The sequence below is a fragment of the Corythoichthys intestinalis genome, chromosome 1 (genome assembly GCF_030265065.1).
Source record: "Corythoichthys intestinalis isolate RoL2023-P3 chromosome 1, ASM3026506v1, whole genome shotgun sequence".
Classification (NCBI taxonomy): Eukaryota; Metazoa; Chordata; class Actinopteri; order Syngnathiformes; family Syngnathidae; genus Corythoichthys; species Corythoichthys intestinalis.
In genome coordinates, this window is record NC_080395.1 from 9,603,437 (window position 1) to 9,616,101 (window position 12,665).

Consider the following 12,665-nt stretch of genomic DNA (forward strand, 5'->3'; position numbering starts at 1 on the left):
CCAACTACTTAACCCTAAACATTCCATCCACTCGCACTAATGTTGGCAGAACTGGCTTTAGCTACTATGCTCCTCTTAAATGGAACGAATTGCAAACCACTCTTAAACTACAGTCAATCATTCATCTTGGTGATTTGAAATCTCTTTTGTCTGATGGTTTTACTGATTATTGTAACAGTTTCCGTTAGTGTATTTTGTGTTGTTTGATATTTGTGAATGTTTCTTTGTGCTCAGGCCTCTCTTGCAAAAGAGATATTAATCTCAATGAGAATGCCTGCTAAAATAAAGATTAAAAAAAAAAAAAAAATTATGTGGCGTCTTTAAAGCACCGTAACAAATGAAGTACCGTATTGGCCCGAATATAAGACGGTGTTTTTTGCATTGAAATAAGACTGAAAAAGAGGGAGTCGTCTTATATTCGCGGTCTAGACATTATATCCATACACGACGCTAGATGGCGTCAGATATCATTAGCCTCGTTTACATGCTGACTTTTATTCATACCGATTCAAATCATTCCGAATGGAAATTTCACATTAGCTGTTCACATGTCACTTCATCTATTCCGATCCAGCGTTTACATGTGTCTGCCTTTATTCCGAAAGGACGTTTGACAACTGCCGTCTGACATGCGCAGATTAATCAAAACAAAGCGTCACGTTGCAAAACATGGAGATCGATCGTCAGATCAGCTGCTGTTCCAACTTTTCGAGTGGAAACAAAACTTCAGAATGACACGCCGTTCATTTAAAAAGTTGCGTGGGTGCGCTGTGCGTGTGCTTGGAAGCCATGTTGCATGTGACGTTACTTATGTCACCAAGTGACGTCACCACGTCAGTACGGAGCATGCGCAGAAAGAACGCAACCAGACACCATTCCGCTTTCCCTGTTTACATGATATAATTTTACTTCTAATCGGTTTGGGAAAAGGAATATTCCACCCCTGTGAATCGGAATGAAATTCCATTCGGTTTGGGCCTGTTCATTCCGAATGAGGTGTTTATATGGAACACATTTATTCGGTTTGAACAAATATTCCGATTGTATTTGGAATATTTGGATCCATGTAAACGTGGCAATTGAAGCGATGTTCTGTCATGACAGATCTCAGCTACTCTCCCCATTCACGACGCTAGATGTCCCCAGATATCATTGAAGTGATGTTCTATCATGACAGATCTCAGCGACTCTCAAGTTTAACCATTTTGCATTATTTTATTGCAATGTTTTTCCTTATTCATATTTGTTTCAAGACTACAGTTACAGTTAGACTTCACTTTGATGGTTAATCCAATTATTGCATTTTTGTTGTTTTATCACGATAGATTTGTTTATTTACATTTCAAAAACCAGACGCCATTCATTTACGAATGTGATTGCACTTTAGTTTACATATTTAAATGTTCAGATATTAAGATTTGAATGAGGCAAACAACAAAAACATGCTTTTTCTCTTAAATATGTTATAATCATTTGTTTCAGATGTACTGTAATTATTTTCTGTATAAAAAATAATTTGGTGTTCTTTTTTTCAAACTTGAGTCTTGAAAAAGAGGGGGTCGTCTTATAATTAGGGCCGTCTTATATTCGGGCCAATATGGTATTTGACATAGAGCGCTGCCCTCAACATGAATCGAAAGCGCGGATTTAAAACTCTCTCCCAGTTTTTATTCAGCACCGATTGACCACAGAACTACCATAGGCGGAGTTTGACTTTTGGGGGGGGCACAACATGTTGATGACCCCAAAACGCAGTGTCAGCAATAAAATTAACTTACAAGAATATTTATAATAATAAGATGATAATGAGCGCTTATTGTTTCCCATCATTCTTGAGGGGAATTCTAAATCAGGCTGCTTAGGCAATACTTTTCGCCAAGATCGTCATCCATTGAATTTGGTACGGCTGCCGGTGTCGTGCCAATGTCGTTACCCCAGTCAAAAATTGTATCCCCTGGGCGGAGGCATATGGAGGTAGATTTGTGTCTTTATTATTCAATCAAAAAAAGTAACCCTAAACCCCCAAAAAGTCGCTTCAAACAAAAAAAATGTGTTTGAATGCAAAAATAAATTTGAAACTCAAAAAAAAAAAAAAACTCAAAAAAGCTATTTTTCTTTGATTAATTTTTTAATTATTTTTTTGGATTGAATTTAAGTTTTTTTTCATTGAAGCAACTTTTTGATTGAAGTAATGTTGATATGTGTTTGGGTCACATTTTGGCTTGGACATTTTTCTCTATTATTCAATCAAAAAATAAGTTGCATCTAAAAATATATACTTTCAAAAAGGAAAATCACTTCAATCAAAAAAAAGAAAAATTTCAATCAAAGTTTTCTTTGATTGAAGCAATCCTTTTTGTGTTTGGACCATATTATGATTAGGACATTTATGTCTAAATTAGGGCTGCAGCTATCGAATATTTTAGTAATCGAGTAATCGAATGAAAATTCTATCGATTAATCGAGTAATCGGATAAAAAAATATATTTTCAGGTGAAGAGCAATTATAGATATACATGAGAAAACAAGATATTTTATCATTTTCAGTCAATCAATGTCTTTATTTTTGATGGATATTGTTGAAAACAGCCAACAATTGCATCTCAGATGTAACTAGAATGAAAAAAAATGACTAATTCACTGCTTTCACTCAAAAAACCTTTAGATCTTATTTTTAAAAAGTATATACATATATATATATATTATATATATATATAAACACACCTAAAAATGCCTTTACGCTTGATAACACACATCACTTAAAAGTTAGGATTTTTCCCCACGTTTTTCAATTGAATTTCTATTTGTGTCAAGCCATTTTTAAGTTCTAGTTAAGTTTTAAGTTAGTCTAACCTGTAACTCCTGATAGGATTTTGAGTTTTTGCACTGTTCAAAATAAATGTATGATACAGGCTGTATTGGAGCACATTAGGGACTAGTGCTACTTGGTGTTTTATCTAGCAATGACTACTAAGCTAAAATTGATAGTTAGCATTATTGAGTTTTTATTTGACACCCTCATCACTCCACAACGCTATGTTATGTTAAAGCCTGTATGTAAGACACGTTAGCCACGCATCGAAAGTGGTCTTAATTAATTTAAACCTAGCCCTCCGCAGGGCTAACGTAAGGTGAGCTAGTAGTGACAGTAACGTTAATCTTATATATTAGCGCTTAGCACTCTTTATTAGCGCTTAGCGCTCTACTGCTTTAAGATGGCGGCTGTTTGCTAACGCTGCCCAGACGCGGCCTAGTCTGTCAATGTGCATCTAGTTCAACATACATGTGATCTCTATGAGACTCATTGGACGCTACCTGCAACTAACGTAGCATGTGCGGGCTAGTATTTAGCAACGTCGGCGTCGTTTGTAGCGGTTGTCGGCTGCAGTAAGTTTTTTTTTTTTTGCTTCTTCCTCTACGCACGTGACATCAGCGCGTTGTCCCGCATTAAAAGTAGTCCGAGCAAAACGTGATGCTTAGAGCTGTCAAAATAAACGATTACTCGAGGTGAATAAAATTACTCGGATCAGTTTTTAAACTCGAGTTACTCGAGTTGCTCGAGTATTCATTTCAGCTGTAGTCTAAATCATTCAATCCCCCCAAAAGTTAATTCAATAAAAAATATATATTTTCAATCAAAAAAAAAAAAAAAAACATTTTTAAAATATTTTTTCTCTCTAATATATATATATATATATATATATATATATATATATATATATATATATATATATATATATTACATGCAAAGCAAATGACTGTCTAAGGTGCTCGAAAAATAGTTTTGACCCATTATAAAAAAATTTTTTTTGTTCATTCCATTTTTGTTGCAAATATATTACATGCAAAGCAAATGACTGTCTAAGGTGCTCGAAAAATAGTTTTGACCCATTATAAAAAATTTTTTTTTGTTCATTCCATTTTTGTTGCAGTTTTATTGCTTTACAGCTTATATATATATATATATATATATATATATATATATATATATATATATATATATATATATATATATATATATATATATATACAGTGGGGAGAACAAGTATTTGATACACTGCCAATGGGAAAACCCATTGGCAGTGGCCCCTTAAAATCCGGTTATGGGAACAACGGAGATATGATCCTTTTAATTTCATAATAGTAACTATGAAGGAACTACAATATTCACTATTCAAACTACGAACTATTTTCTCTACTAGAGAGCAGGGCACTCATGCTCTTTGGACGAATAATGCTTCACTACTTTCTTTTTCCCTCTAATTTAATGATTTTTTTTTCTTTGGCCTGATGTGGTCATGTAATGGGTTATTGTACAGTATCATTATAACAACAGTTCATATAAAAAATAAATAAGCAGTTATTCAAAACGTTACTCATTACTTGAGTATTCTATGCATTGGATACTTTTTTACTTGTACTTGAGTACATTTTTTGGATGACTACTTTTACTTTTTCTTGAGTAATATTATTTTGAAGTAACGCTACTCTCATGTAAGATTTTTGGTTCCTCTACCCACTTCTGCTTCCTGTTGATTTTGTGCATTTACGGTGTCTTCCTGTTGATGTTGGGGCGATATAGGTCACTTCCCGTTGATTTTCAATCACTCCCTGTTGATTCTAGGGCACTTACTGTACAGGACACTCCCTGTTGATTTCGGGGAACTTACAGGTCGCGTCCTGTTGATTTATGGGTATTTACAGGTCACCTTCCTGTTGATTTTGGGTTACTGAAAAGGAAGTGATTCAAGAATGTCTCCAAATGAATAGAAAGTGACTCAAAATCAACATGAATTAACCTGTAAATGCCCTAAAATGAACAGGAAGTGACCTGCAAATGCCCACAAAGGATGCTCTGGTTCTAGTGCGGATGTCTAGCACCGTAAATGGCAGCCAGTGAACTAATGCGAAAGCTATTCTCATATAAGTTTTGGTAGCAACCTGCTGTTGCTGCCGCTCCCAACCCTCCCAGGCCAAACGGATTAGATGTCCATCTCTGCCAATGGCGCCGAAACATGACCATTTACTGCAATTGCAAAAACTTTGGATTGTAGAGAAACATTTAAGAAATCCTCATTGATGTGCCACTACTTGGAGACCCCCTCATCTAAATGGTCTAAAATTAGAAATCAAAATGTTCTCATTTTATGTGATACATGTTTTAATATATTAAACAATAAATAAATAAATAAATAAACGGGAGAAAAAGTATTGTACAGTATTATTAATTTTTAAATACAGTAGTTAAAAAAAAATACATATATATATAAAATGTCATTTCTTTTTATTTGTATTTTTTCTTATTTAAAACTATGTATAATCTGATTCCTACATATAAACCGATTCCTGCTGAGCTCAATTTTCTTTTTTAATAACTCCAACTGAGATATAAGCTACAGTTTCTATAAAACATTTGATTATTTTACAATATTTTAAACATTACAAAGAACTAATTTTAACTTTCCATTTACTTTTAAAACACCAAAAACTGAACATTTTGTTTTTCATTTTGTTTTATCAATCAATCAATCAAATTTATTTATATAGCCCTTTACAAAACCCGAAAGGCCCTCAAAGTGCTTTACAACAAAACATGGCTCAAGATAAATAAAAGGCAGGAAAATATTATACAATGACATTTAAAAAATAAAGTAAAACAAAGAGCGCATCACAATAAAAGTCCAGCAAGTAAAACAATAAAACCGATAAAATCGAAAAACATTAAAAAAAAGCCCTTAAGCTAATAAAACCAGGCTATCCTAATCTTTGTAAAAGGCGAGTCTAAAAAGGTGCGTTTTTAGCCGAGACTTAAAAAGACCTACATCCGTGGTGGTGCGGATTTCGGGGGGAAGGCTGTTCCACAGCCTGGGGGCAGCAACCGCAAAGGATCGGTCTCCCCACTGTTTAAGTTTTGACCTCGGAACATCGAAAAAAAGCTGGCCGGTCGAGCGAAGAGTCCTGCCAGAGTTACGAAAAGTTAAAATTTCCGATAGATAAGATGGAGCCTGGCCATAAATAGAATTAAAAACAAACAGTAAAAGTTTGAAATCAATTCTAAAATTGACTGGAAGCCAGTGGAGGGATGATAGCACGGGGGTAATATGCTCATGTCTAGGTGTACCTGTTAAAAATCGAGCAGCAGCATTTTGAACAAGTTGCAGCCGAGAAATCGAGGACTTGGGTAGGCCAACATAAAGTGCATTGCAGTAGTCCAGCCTTGAACTTATAAAAGCGTGAATTGCTTTTTCAAGGTCGTGGCGACTAAGAAAAGGCTTCACTTTGGCTAAGAGACGGAGCTGGAAAAAACTTGCTCTTACATACATCTTTATACTGTCATTTGAAAGCAGATTATTTGTAGTGATACACAAAAGATTTGTTTTTAAAACATTTTAAATTAAAAACATAAAAATTACAAAAAAGTGAACAATCTCTTTTTCTTAAATTAAAAAGGAGTTTTTCGGAAGTGTCTCGTCCTCTATGAAAGCAGATAATTTTCTTTGCGGTGAATGCTTGTGATATTTGCAAACATCTGCTTTTTCAGTGGAAACGACAGACAGACAATATTCATTCTGAACATTTCCAGCAAAATATAGGACTCGAAGCAACACAACTGCAAATAACTAGCAAAAATAATGTGCGATGAGTACAATCGTTTGCGGAATTGTCCGCTGACATCATGCCAGTTTGCAATAAAGTTTGCCCACCCTCTGAACACACTTCCGCGTTACTAGGTGACATCACGTGGACCCTCCAATCTTATATGAATAGTGAGCAAAAGCCAATTTGTCAATGGTGTTGAACTGTATTGGGCATAAACGTTAAAAGTCGCCTACTCGCCGTCACGTTGGCGACAAGTTTTGACAGTCAGCTGCGAGCTGCGCGCGCACCTCGCAGAGGCTAGGCTAGCACGCTAGCTCCCACCAACAAGCCTTTCTCAACTGTAAACGAGCAACTTACCCGTCTTTTACGCCACTGTTTATTTGACCTGTTTTGCCTCAGAGCAGGGCGCCGTGTTGGACGTTGGCCGCCAAATGTTATGTTATGTTGTACTGTACACTTTCAAGTTTAAGCAGCGTTATTCTCTCCACTTGAGGGATTGTGACAGCTAGCTGTGGTAAAATGGCCGTCAGCCTCCTCAGGTCGGGCCGCCACTATTCCAACGCTCCTTTGGGGGGTAGGGGGGTACATCTCCGAGACAACTTTGGACTGCTTTATTTGTTCTCAATGTCTTTATTTTATTTAGGAACGATAATTCGTTTAAATAGTACATTAATTGGGGTTTTAAGAGTCTGGGTGGAAGTGGAATATTCCCTCCTCATAAGCGGCAGGTGGTATGATCCACTGAACGGCACCAGATGTTTTGACGTGTTTTGATATCATTTTTTTAAGAGGCAATTGTTTTTTTTTTTTTTAATTCTTGTAAAATATCGTCACAATATTAATAAACTATCTAGTTCATTAAAATCGATTAACAATCATTTAAAACATAAATTATAATGTTTATTTTACAAAACAAAATTCCTACTAAATTGGTATCAGAGGTGGAACAAATGTGAACAGGGCCCAGGTGCGATAAGTTTAAAAGGGCCCCCTGAGGTCAAGGAGGGGATGAATATTTGCGGGCCCCCTTCACTCTTGCGGACCCTTCAAGACAATCCAATATGTGGAGCAGGGGTGGTACTAAAGGAAAAATTTCTGCAGGCAACAACCAGTCACACATGGGTGGTGCTGGTGTACTAGAGCAGTGTTTTTCAACTGGTGTGCGTGAGAGATCGTCAGGTGTGCTGCGAGAAATTATCCAATATTGCATTTTTATTTCATTTTTTTTAAGTCATCGGGCAGAGTTGCAGTAGGAAGGAAGGAGGAGGTAGAAAGTAGTGCTCGTTTGCAGATGAGCGAGGTATTGTTCTTGTCGCGTTCAATAACTGCTCGGATTTCTAGCCATCAGCGACCTCGTTGTCCGCGACAATGTGGACCCTAGCACCTCTACTGTACATCATTTGATTAGACTCGTCAAGAGTCAATGTTCACGAAAGTGTCCTTTCCATTTTATTCATATGTGATGACAGTCAATCCTCCCCCTCTGTTTTATTCCAACACATTGTCAAGGGCAGCAAGGTGGCTGACGGCTAGAAATCTGAGCAGTTCTTGAACTCGAGCAGCTATCCTAAACGTCATCCCCAAACGAAACACCCGTTGCTTCAAAACAAGTCGATGGACTATTTTGTTCGCCTTCGTGAAAACGCAGAGACACTGGCAACTTTTTGGAGAAAAGCTACAAAGGTAAATGAGAAAGCCCCCAAAGCCAGTTACCTTGTTGCTGAACTTGTTGCTAAATCCAAAGTCCCACACTGTGGCAGAGACCTTAATACTAGCTGCCTCCAAAGCTATTGTCAGCGAGCTGCTCTGCCCTGATGCGGTTAAAGACATTGCTAAAGTCCTTCTGTGTGATAATTGTGAGCTTTTCAAGCGTAACTGCTATAAAAATTAAAAACAAGAGACTGAGAGCTGTTAATGAAGATTCCAGCCAGGATATCAGATTTGGGTTCATCCAAACAGGCTTAAGTTTCACACTGAGTAAGTATGAATATCGAAAAACTATTTTATAAATAAATACACTGTACAGAAGGTAATTTTGGAACATTTTTGGTTTGTGGTGTGCCGCGAGATTTTTTCCAATGTGAAAACGTGTCGTGACTCAGAAAAGTAACTGTAAAAAACACTGTACTAGAGATATTTTATCACTTAAACACTATAGTACAGCTCTGTGCATCATTGTACTATTCTGTTTGACCATAGGCGGGGTTTGACTTTTGTGGGAGTGGGGGCAAAACATGTTGATGACCCCGAAACGCAGAGTCAGCAATAGCCATGTGCCGGTATGAGATTCTGACGGTATGATACCCATTAGCCAAAATATCACAGTTCCGTGGTAGCACAGAATTGCAATTATAGCTCTAAAATGTGTTGCTTTGAGACATCTGAGTTTGAAAAAAAACTTTTTTCCTTTGAGCAAGATTTTTATTTTTCAAAACATATTCGCAAATTGGAACATAAGTATAATGTTAAATTAAAATATATAAAAAAATAACAAATATTCTAAATAAAATAAAATGCAGTCCTTTGGGTGAGCGTAAACTCACAGCCACACTTTGACATTATTATCATCAGAACAAAAGTAATTACTATCGTTTGTATGACTCGTATCATGTTTACATTATACACACACTCTCTTGCTCAACACAAACAGTTGCCAGAGAGAAAAAAACCATGTGTTTTACCACCGCTAGACACACTAAACACGCCGGAGTTGACTCTCGTGGCTGATTGGAAACGTTCATGATAGTGTTACTTACCTTTATGTTTTGTATCAATGCAAAATCATATTGGAGGTAATGCCTCCTCAGCATCCACCTTCCGCAAACATGTTTTATATGTCGGTTGGCCCTCCTCTAAGCCGTGGCCGTCTGTGACTTTTCTGTAGCCGAAGTATTCCCATACCAGCCATTTCGGTTTCTTGGATGGGGGAAAAAGTTCAGGAATTTCACCTCCTCCAGCCATTGTGTAGCACAGCTGACTCACTGACACTGTGTTTTTGTGGTTTTGAAACCGTGACGTTTTCATACCACGGTATACCTTGAAACCGGTTATCGACACATGCCTAGCCAGCAAATTGCTGCCTAGGCATGCCGCACTAAAAACAGCGACGGCATGATGTCCCCTTCCTGATTATCGAAATGTTGTTCGGAGACAGCAGTCCATATTGGGCGGTGCGTAGGCGGTGAGCAACATTACCCGTCTATTCTCGCTCCCAGAATACGCAGCGCTTGTGACGTAGGACAATAACAGGACTGGTTGCTATGGGAACGTACGCATACCCAAGAAACCTTGCTAAAAGGAGTATTAAAATTGCTAATAAAATGGTTTAGGATTATTTTAGATGCATATATGTTATATTTTTCTTATAGAGTATTCGACGAGGAATACGATAGACCCATGAATAGACTTTTGGGGAAAAATCACCATTTCTTTAAGTTGTCACATGAATAATGAGGTGGCCTGTGAAAATCAATGGTAATCAACTAGGCAAGGACTTTCCAGAGAGTACTTGGTGAGTCACTCTTTAAACAATCATGTGGGGCTAATAACTAATTGGGCTTTCTGAAACAAGTATAATAGTCAATGCTGATGGGGATTGACAATGGAGTCTTTAGATCAGCGGTCTCAAACCGACTCCACAAAGGGCCGCAGTGGGTCCTGGTTTTTGTTCCAACAGATCCGGCACAAACAGTTCAACCAATGAGGTTTCTACTAACATAAGCAGCACCTGATTGCAATCAACTGATTACACTTGTAAGAAACCAGATTGGTGAAAAGGTATTTGTCTCGTTTGGTTGGAATGAAATCCAGTACCCCCTGCGGCCCTTTGAGGACCGGTTTGAGACCACTGCTTTAGATAATCTGCCAAATGATTCCATGATATTGTAACACTCCCTACCCTTATCGCTGCGACAGTGTATTAAAACTGCGTGTACAAAATCTCTTGGCCCTCTTGGGGCCTCTGCTGGCTGGGGGCCCAAGGCAATTGCCTGGTTTGCCTAATGGGATGTGACGCCTCTGGCAGCAATAAAGTTAACTTACAAGATATATGCTCGGTTAATAGCCTTGCCCATGTTCATAAATACTGGCTTACCAGCTGCATGTGTGAGCGCGTGTTTTCTGTCTTGCTTAGTGTAGAAGTAGACGTCGTTTTTTTTGCATTCCGCGTAGATATCCATCACTCTCATGACATCTTGACATCTATACCACTTCCAATATGCAGAACTGCAAGCGATTGTCATTGTTCAGTCCGAATTCCCATTATTTTTTAGAGGAATTTGAGAGGAATTCTAATAAAGCAGGCTGCTTAGAACAACTCTGCTGTACTCTGTTGTACAGTTAAGGTGGAGCAAAATGAAACTCTGCTCAGCATTCACATGCTGCGCTCTGGTGTTTCATGGTCCACATCTTGACACTGTTCGTGTTCAATCCTCGGGGCAAGTTCAGATGTTGTTAGAGCTTTTGAAAGATTAGGTTTAAAGAAATTCCAAATATCTGTCTTGCCTCTTCAGGTGTAGTTTTGGCCCAGGGAAGCAAATTACCGTCTGTAAGGTACTAGTCACATAATATTTGAATAATAATTTTGACCTATTTGAAATACTTTGTAGGATTCTTGTTCATCACAATAATTTTCTTTTCTTTTTTAAAAAAAATTATTTACAACTTTTTTAGACAACATTTTACCAGCTAGGTCTTTATTTTAAATTCATATATAGAAAAGTCAATTACTTCCAAGACATTTTTCGACAACTGGGGATGGCACTGCCCCACCTGCCTCAACTCAATCTCCGCGTATGCGTTTGACTCTCCGCTCACCATACCATGCCCCTTGTTACTGCCGTAAACTGGGCCCACTAGAGGCCTGGGCCTGGGTTCCACTGCACCTCCAGCGCCCCCTAAGATCCGCCCATGATTGGTATAGACCCTACCCACCGACGTCACAAAATCACGTGCTCGCTGTATGGTTCCGCCCCCTTGTCCGTCATTTTGTGTCTGTATTATCAATGGTCTCAATTGATCGAGCAATTTATAATGCATTTCATGGAAGACCCGGTGCTTTCGGATGCCGTAAACTCACTTGATGCGTTGCATAAAAGGCGTTATGTGGAAACGGTTCAGTTTATCCATTCGCCAGATCCATATTTGATGCCTAAATCGATGTTTTTCAACCCGCTGTCTCCGCCGTATTTGCCTGACATCTGCTAGCTAGCCTGATATGTACAACTATCTTGTCCACACAAAATCAGCCTATTCTCACGAAAGTTTGAAAAACTTCTAAGAGCTTGGAGGCTTATAAATACTTCGTTGCTGGTTGGGTGAAACCGGTCCTCGTCCACGAAAATTCGGCAGGAATCTATCTTGTGCTTGGAAAGGTGAGTTACGAAATTTTCAATTCAAAATCTTTTGTTATTGCTAACGTCCACTATCAAGTCTAATGTATTTCATGTCGTTTGTCAATGGAGTTAGGGCTTTTAATGTTTATATGGTTTAGCGTTAGCACTCTCACTACATACATACGTGTATGTTGTCGGCGATTAGCCTAGCAATGATCTTAATTGTGGTTGTCAGCCCAAAACCCTCTAAATATATATTAAATGCATCTTACCAGATATAAAATGACTACTACATAATCTGTGGTAATCGTTTGGAGCCCAGTTTTCTCGTTGAATTGTAGCAGCCCATCTCGCTCTCTTCTCTCCGGGTCTCTCGGAATCCGGTAGAACTTCAAGTCTCTCCGTCTTCTCCGTCTATCTTCTCTGTTATTGCAACCGACCGCCACACACGCCTTCACCATTTTGATTATTAATGTTAACGAGCAGAAAAACACGTCGTAAATAGGAGGAATGTACGTAGCCGTAACAGGTAAACATGATGTGTTGACGGACAATTGGGCGGCACCAGTCAGGAGGAAGGAGTTGTAACGTCACGTGGGTAGGGTCTATATTTGCTCAATTTTTATTCATTTATGTATTTTTTAGGGCTGTCAAAATTATCGCGTTAACGGGCGGTAATTAATTTTTAAAATTAATCACGTTAAAATATTTGACGCAATTAACGCACATGCC

At 38.1% G+C, this 12,665-nt stretch overlaps 1 protein-coding gene across 2 annotated transcripts in view; it reads right to left on the reverse strand.

The window, feature by feature from the left end:
* The window catches only part of celf1 (cugbp, Elav-like family member 1), a 34,239-nt gene extending 27,024 nt beyond the window's left edge, over positions 1–7,215 (reverse strand). For both annotated transcript variants that reach the window (XM_057848583.1, XM_057848572.1), the window contains exon 1: positions 6,958–7,215. The gene's annotated coding sequence lies outside the window, so the exon portion shown is untranslated. The remainder of the gene's footprint in view (positions 1–6,957) is intronic.
* Positions 7,216–12,665: the final 5,450 nt, after the last annotated feature.